The 7356-nt window shown below is 45.1% G+C and overlaps 1 long non-coding RNA gene across 1 annotated transcript; it reads left to right on the plus strand.

The window, feature by feature from the left end:
* Nucleotides 1-1144: 1144 nt before the first annotated feature.
* LOC132346628 (uncharacterized) lies at nt 1145-3396 on the plus strand. The gene is made up of 2 exons (XR_009496539.1): nt 1145-2989; nt 3212-3396. It is a non-coding gene; the product is annotated as an uncharacterized lncRNA (long non-coding RNA).
* Nucleotides 3397-7356: the final 3960 nt, after the last annotated feature.

The raw sequence follows: 7356 nt of genomic DNA on the forward strand, positions 1-7356 counted from the left end.
AGCAGTGCCGGTCCATCGCTTCACAGTGACTGGGCTCTGAAGTCATTGAACCGGGGCATCTCTGAAGCCCCCACGGAGGGCTTCCTTAGACCGGGCTGGGCTGAGGAGGGCCGGGGATCTGGGGAGGCGTTGCTTCTGCCCTCTCTTCTCCGGGTCCTTCTCCTCCTGGACCGCTGCGGATCAGAAAGAACGGCGAGTCCTCATGAGGCGGGGCTGAGCCGCGGCGCCAGCTGCCTGCGGTTTCCGCAGCTGCCTGCCTTCCCGAAGCCGCGGCTCCAGCCTGGTGCTCCCGGCTCCCGCAGCTGGGGAGAGCAGCGGACAAGCTTTGCCTTCCCGCTGCTGTTCCAGGGGTACGATGTGGGTGGGGGGCCCATGTGAAGACGCACCAGCAGGCGGGGCAACGTGAGCACAGAGTAAGACGGAGCCGCCTGGGACTGCCGGGGAGAGAGCACTCTGGCCAGAAGGACAGCGCTGGACAGAGCCCGAGGTCTCCCTCCTCGCTTCCTCTTGATGGGGCACAGAGGACAGCGTGAGGACCTGGGGCCCCGCCCTCTCGCAGCTATTGGCACTTAAACAAACCTGGGTTGAAACAGGAATTATTTTTAAACCTAATTATAGGAGGGCTGTTTATAGATTTTATTTTGAAAGCTCTTTAATCCCCTTGTCTGATTCAGAACCCCGTCTTCGACTTTGCTTCTGTGTTCCACAGGCTCCCTGGGTCCCCAGACCCCCAACTGTCCCTTCTGCTTGCACATCACAGGCCTAGGATGAGGGCAGGGGTCAGGGGAGAGCAGGGTTCAAGTCTGGGTTTCATTCCCACCTCCCCCGTGTGCTTGCTTGGCGACCTTCAGCAAATGACCCAATTTCTCTGTCTCAGTTTCTTCAGCCACAATTTGGGGATAACAGTATCAGTGACCTGGGTGGACTGTCATGAGGATGAAATCTGGAAATCAACCTCGGACAGCTCCTGGGACAAGTCACAGTCATACCATTCTTTGCTTTTATTAGTATTTTCAAAGCTGGTTACAGTCGATGGACTTCCCAGGTGGCACCACTGCTAAAAATCACCTGCCAATGCAGGAGTCAGAAGAGACACGGGTTCAGTCCCTGGGTTGGGAAGATCCCCTGGAGGAGGGCATGGCAACCCACCCCAGTATTCTTACCTGGACAATCCCATGGACAGAGGAGCCTGGTGGGTTACAGTCCATACGGTCACAAAGAGTTGGACACAACTGAAGTGACTTAGCACACACGCACGCACATATTTTCTTTATAATTTCCCATATATATTTATATATATTACTTATGTAATTTCCTACATCAGGTTGGAGACCAGCCTGAACACTGCACCATCCAAAGCGCCCTCTGGCTCTCCTTTCAGGTCAAAGGCTGGCCTTCCAGCTGGGCAACAAGCTGCGGTTTGCTGCATTCGAAACCAAGAAGGGAGCTCTTTCCTGCAGAACTTGTCTTCCTGCCAGCAGATGTCCTTCTCCATCAAACCAAAGGCAGAAGAACCCAGGCTCACTCTGCTCTGTGTTTTGTCTTTTCAGAGACTTATTCTTGGTTCTTTTGGGAGTTTCTGGGTTCTCTTGAATGTGTGGAGGACCTGGTTCATCGCCAAAGCATCCTCCAAGCCTCTCTTCTCAGCTTGGGTGCTGCTGGGCTCTTCACCAGAAGGCTTAATGGTGTCCACCTGGCATGGCTGAGCGGGCTGGGGGCTGTCTGGGGAGAGGTGGGGAGGGGCCCAATGGGGAGAAACCTCAGCTGTCACTCTCAGAGCCTGGGAGGGGGGCTTCAGGAAGTGACCCTGCTGTCTACCACTGAGATATGGGTATGTGCAGATCTGATCATGCTGAATCACTGAGATGCTATCACTGAGAATGATCTTACTCCAGCCAGCAAGCAGACCTAGTGTGTGCATGCCAAGTCACTTCAGTTTTGTCTGACTTTTTGCAATCCCATAGACTGTAGGCCATCAAGCTCCTCTGCCCATGGGATTCTCCAGGCAAGAACACTAGAGTGGGTTGCCATGTCCTCCTCCAGGGGATCTTCCTGACCCAGGGGTTGAATCTGAGTCTATTATGCCTCCTGCATTGGCAGGCAGGTTCTTTACCTCTAGCCCTACCTGGGAAGACCTAGTGCTGAACCAAAAAGGCGGATGGAGGGACCAGGCGCCCAGTATCCCTGATCGGAGGCTGGCGCTGTTTAGACGCCTCTGCCAGCCCCTTGGAAACCTGTGAGAGCCACTTAGGTGATGGATGGCCTGGAGAAGACAGCTGATGAGAAAATTCCCTCTGGCTTGGCATGGATCTCCCCTGCTCTAAAATGAAGTACAGCCGTCAGACCCCATCACCAATCACACAAAGTGTGTATTCACACCTGCGGAAGTGAACTTCCAAAAGGCATTGTCATTCACACCAGTGAATTCTCTCCTTTATCTCAAGAAATTTTGTTTTTTACCAAGTCTTTTCTCAGGTTAATCTGAAACCCCAGTAAAACAGAGCTAGGAGAAAAATCTATATCCTCTCCCTTAGAAAATGTATGGGAGAAGCTGGTGTGGAGGAGGATGGTAGGGAGTGGGGGTGAGGAGTAGGTAAGTAGAAGTTAGGAAGAAAAAGAATTAAGAAACCACTGATGACCTACTATGTGCCAGGCACTATATTTGGCAAAAATACATGCCCTATTTTCTATAAAGCCGACTCATGTCCTTTAAGACTGAAACCGTGTTCCTTGTTCTACAGATGTGGAAGAGGCCACGTACATTAGAAAATCTAGCAGCGCTGATAAGTGATGGATATAAAGCTTGAGCAAGTCTGTCTGCATCCCCCTCATAAAAATGAAGAACACTGTGTTCAGCCCCAGGCCTGGAACATTCCTTTGATGAGTTAATCTCCAGCCATCCTTCAAATCTCAGCCCACTTGTCACTTCCTTAAAAAGATCTCCCATCGTCCCGCTGAACACCCTCTTCAGTACCCTCATTGCAGTTGTGTGAGTATTTTGTTCAGCATTTCCTGGTGACTATAAATGTTTTGGCTATTATTATATTCTTAGTGCCTCACTCATAACAAATAAGCATTTCCTGAATGAATGAATGAATGAATGACCGCTGCCTGGCACTGATGAACAGAAGTCCACATTTTGTCTTAATAGTGTCCCTGTGTATTTCAGAGCCGGTTATGACTCTTAAATAAGCCATGCTTTGTCTTTTAGTTCTGTTCTGGAAAAACAAAATCCAGCCTTGATCTTGCCTGGACATCTCGCCTGAAATACCAAATGCACGTTCCATCCATAAGACATTCCCTGGGCTGATTATTCATTCATCTTCATTCCTCACTGAGCATCAAGTTATATATGTGCAGTTATTAGTAATAAATACCCAAACTATTAAATATGTAGTTGGACAATCTGTTATATTATTTACATGAGAGAACTGTGGTGGACATAAATGTTAATAAATAACAAAGCCATATTATTAGTGATCACTTATACTTGAAAGATGATACATTATGCAGGAGCCTCTAAATTCTTGAAGGTAGTATTGTATGAGATGGAAGCCATCAAAGTTATATTTTATTCATATCAGACTCTCAACATTTACACTTTTGACAGGTCTGATCATCTCACTCTGGCTTGAGGTAAAAGGAGGCTTTGTGTGAGATAGGGTCAGGTTAACTCTTTGCAAATTGCTGGGACACCATGATTTTTCATACTGTCCCAACTCCATCGTGCTCAGGGAACACTTACTCTGAAACACGTGTGAATCCAACTTCCAGGGCTTGTCAGAGGCACAGGGAAGAGGCACTCATGTGTCAGGGGCATGATGGGAACATGCCAGATGACCCAAGCATATGCTACAGCAGCTCCCACCATCTGGAAATTTATTTTCAGGTCACAGAGCAATTTTGCATGGCTCTGTCCTCAAAGTCAAAATTGGTTGTTCGGCACCACTGAATGCATTTATCAGATAGAATTTTGCAAAAGAGGTAGCTAATGAGTCTTGGGACTTCCCTAGTGGCTCAGATGGTAAAGAATCTGCCTGCAAAGCGGGAGACCTAGGTTTGATCCCTGGGTTGGGAAGACCCCCTGGAGGAGGGCATGGCAATCCACTCCAGTATTCTTGCCTGGAGAATCCCCATGGACAGAGGAGCCTGGTGGGCTACAGTCCACGGGATGGGAAAGACTGGGACACCACCGAGCGACTAAGCACAACGAGTCTTGAGCACTTACTCTCTGCTAAGTGTGTTACTTCTTCTTTTCTTTAATCTTTGCATCAACCTTGAGTTAGAAGCATTATTACATCCTCCAATCATTCTTTCTTTTTTAAGGTTTTATTTTGATATGGACTATTTTAAAAATCTTTATTGAATGTGCTGTAATATTGTTTCTGTTTTATGTTTTGGTTTTTTGGCCATAAGGCATGTGGGATCTTAGTCCCAGGTTGAACCCACACTCCCTGCCTTGGAAGGTGAAGTCTTAACCACTGGACTACCTGGGAAGTCCCTAGCCCTCATTCTAAAGCTAAGTAAACACTGAGTCGCCAGAGTCACCAGGTCAGAGTCGCCAGGTAGCTGGTCCAAAGCCAAAATATGTGACCAAGTATGGATTTGAACCCAGGTCTACCTTAGGTCAAAATTTAGACTTTTTTTTTTAATTACATCTTAGGTCAGCCCAAGGCAACTAAAATTATACATTTTCCATTATTTCTTTTTCATTAGTGTTTCAAGTGCTATTTTCATTCAAGCACAAATACTAATCAGACTTCTGTTGTGCACTGATTACTATGTAATCCTTGGGGAAAATATGGCATGTAATCAAGATTCAATCTCTTCTTCCATGAAGTTTTAAAGAATTAAAAAAAAACAGATTTGCTCACTATTATGATTATTTTAACAGTAAAGTTAGAACTAGTTGGTTTCAGCTTTGTCTCTTGAAACACAGCACAAATCTGAGACCGGCTCACTTCCTGGCCACCAGCGCCCTCCCTAACTTTCCCTTGAAACGATTCCTCCCTAAGCATCTGAAACCCCCAATGTAAAGTGCTTAGGTCTTCTAAATCTCAGCGCTGCTTTGCAGAGCAGTGGGGTTCCTGTTTCCCTGTTTGGTTTACTCACTCTCTGAAATTTGCTGAGGCCTTTCTTGAATTTCCAGTCAACAGCCAGCTTCATGGGCCAACCCTGTTGCTGGGACCTCTGGGGCCCGCATGCAAACCCCATGCGCCACCCTGTGGCTGGAACAGGAACTTCTCCTCCTTGGAATTCTGGGACCTGGAGACAGCCACTGGGGATTCAATTTAATTTTAATTAATTTAACTTGTTTTAAAATTTAAAGAGCCTCTTGATGAAGGTGAAAGAGGAGAATGAAAAAGCTGGCTTAAAACTCAACATTCAAAAAACGAAGATCATGGCCTCTGGTCCCATCACTTCTTAGTAAATGGATAGGGAAAAAGTGGAAACAGTGACAGACTTTATTTTCTTGGGCTCCAAAATCACTGTGGACTGTGACTTCAGCCATGAAATTAATGCTTTCTCCTTGGAAGAAAATCTATGACCAACATAGACAGCGTATTAAAAAGCAGAGACATCAGTTTGCCAACAAAAGTCGATATAGTCCAAGCTATGGTTTTTCCAGTAGCCATGTATGGATGTAGGAGTTAGACCAAAAAGAAGGTTAAGAGCTGAAGAATTGATACTTTCTAACTGTGGTTTTGGAGAAAACTCTTGAGAATCCCTTGGACTGCAAGGAGATCCAACCAGTCCACCCTAAAGGAAATCAACCCTGAATATTCATTGGAAGGACTGAAGCTGAAACTGAAGTGCCAACACTTTGGCCACCTGATGCGAAGATCCAACTCATTGGAAAAGACCCTGAGGCTGAGGAAGATTGAGGACAGGGGGAGAAGGAGATGAGAGAAGATGAGATGGTTGGACGGCATCACTGACTCAGTGGATATAAGTTTGAGTAAACTCAGGGAGATAGTGAAGGACAGGGAAGCCTGGCATGCTGCAGTCCATGGAGTTGCAAAGATTCAGACATGACTGAGCAACTGAACAGCAGCAATGAAATTTATTCTATTTTATCATATTCATCCTCCATGAGGCAGTGATTTTACCTTTTAGAAAGCCTCGTGTCTAGGTTAACTTTCGTAACTTGGTCTATTGAGTCCCAGAGCATCTTCCTCAATTTTCTAATCTCTCGTTTTATGCCTACTAGTGTCCGTATTGGGCTTCCCAGATGGCTCTAGTGGTAAAGAACCTGCCTGCCAATGCAGGAGATGTAAGAGATGCAAGTTCAATCCCTGGATCAGGAAGATCCCCTGGAGAAGGAAATGGCAATCTGCTCCGGTATTCTTGCTTAAAGAATCCTCATGGACAGAGGAGGCTGACAGGGTATAGTCTATGAGGTTGCAAAGGGTCAGATACCTCTGAGCAACACTTTCACAATAGCTACCAACCACAGCACTTGAAATTCACAGAGTTCACATGAACATTTTTGTGTTCCTGGAAATCTATATGAGATGAAAAGCAGAGTGTATAGTGGGAAATACCTTTAGCTTTACCCAGAGTTCTTACTGAGACAGCTCTGATGTTTTCTAGTAGAAATAATAGAAGTGGATGTTGAGAAAGTAGTGATACTTGGGGTCTTGAGAGGTGTATGCAGTGCACTATTTCTAAGAAGAATTTGGCACCTGTATGAGGTCTATAGTCTTTGTATACTTAACATGCTTTGTCTTCATATACTATTGGTTTCTGTAGATATTTGGCCTTTCATCTTATTGCACTTTTTTCATTGAACAAACAATATTTTAAAAAAATAGGCACTTATTTTTAACATTGTTTACAGTAAGGAATAAAACATTGTGTATATTCACAAAATAGGTCACTCCACTCTTTCTTCTTCCAGATATCCAGGGAATAAAAATAATGCATGTTATTCCCCAAAATTCAATCATAAATGTAAATGATACATGTGTTTGTATGTTCACCCTTTAGTAGGGTTTGTAATATTAAATTCATACAAAATAGGAAATGAATATTAAAACTGAAGAGTTTATACAGTTAAAAGGAACAACCAAGGAGATGATATCAGGCGACAGGACCAAAATTTCGGTAAGTACATGAAATACACAAATTAATGTAAATCGATTAATACTTTTTAAACAGTGCCTTAACTTAAGCAAGTGTGGTTTTCCTTTAAAATGCTGCCATATACCCAGGAGTGTGTCTGTTGAATTTTTCTTTGAAATCCCAGAAATGTAGTCATTTTTCCACACGATGCAGCATTCTGAAGACAAATGATGGCTTATAAGGGGACAGTGGGTTATCAGAAAGGACCCCACTGCAGCCCAGACTACTCCA

This window comes from Bos taurus, chromosome 11, assembly GCF_002263795.3.
Source record: "Bos taurus isolate L1 Dominette 01449 registration number 42190680 breed Hereford chromosome 11, ARS-UCD2.0, whole genome shotgun sequence".
Taxonomy (NCBI): domain Eukaryota; kingdom Metazoa; phylum Chordata; class Mammalia; order Artiodactyla; family Bovidae; genus Bos; species Bos taurus.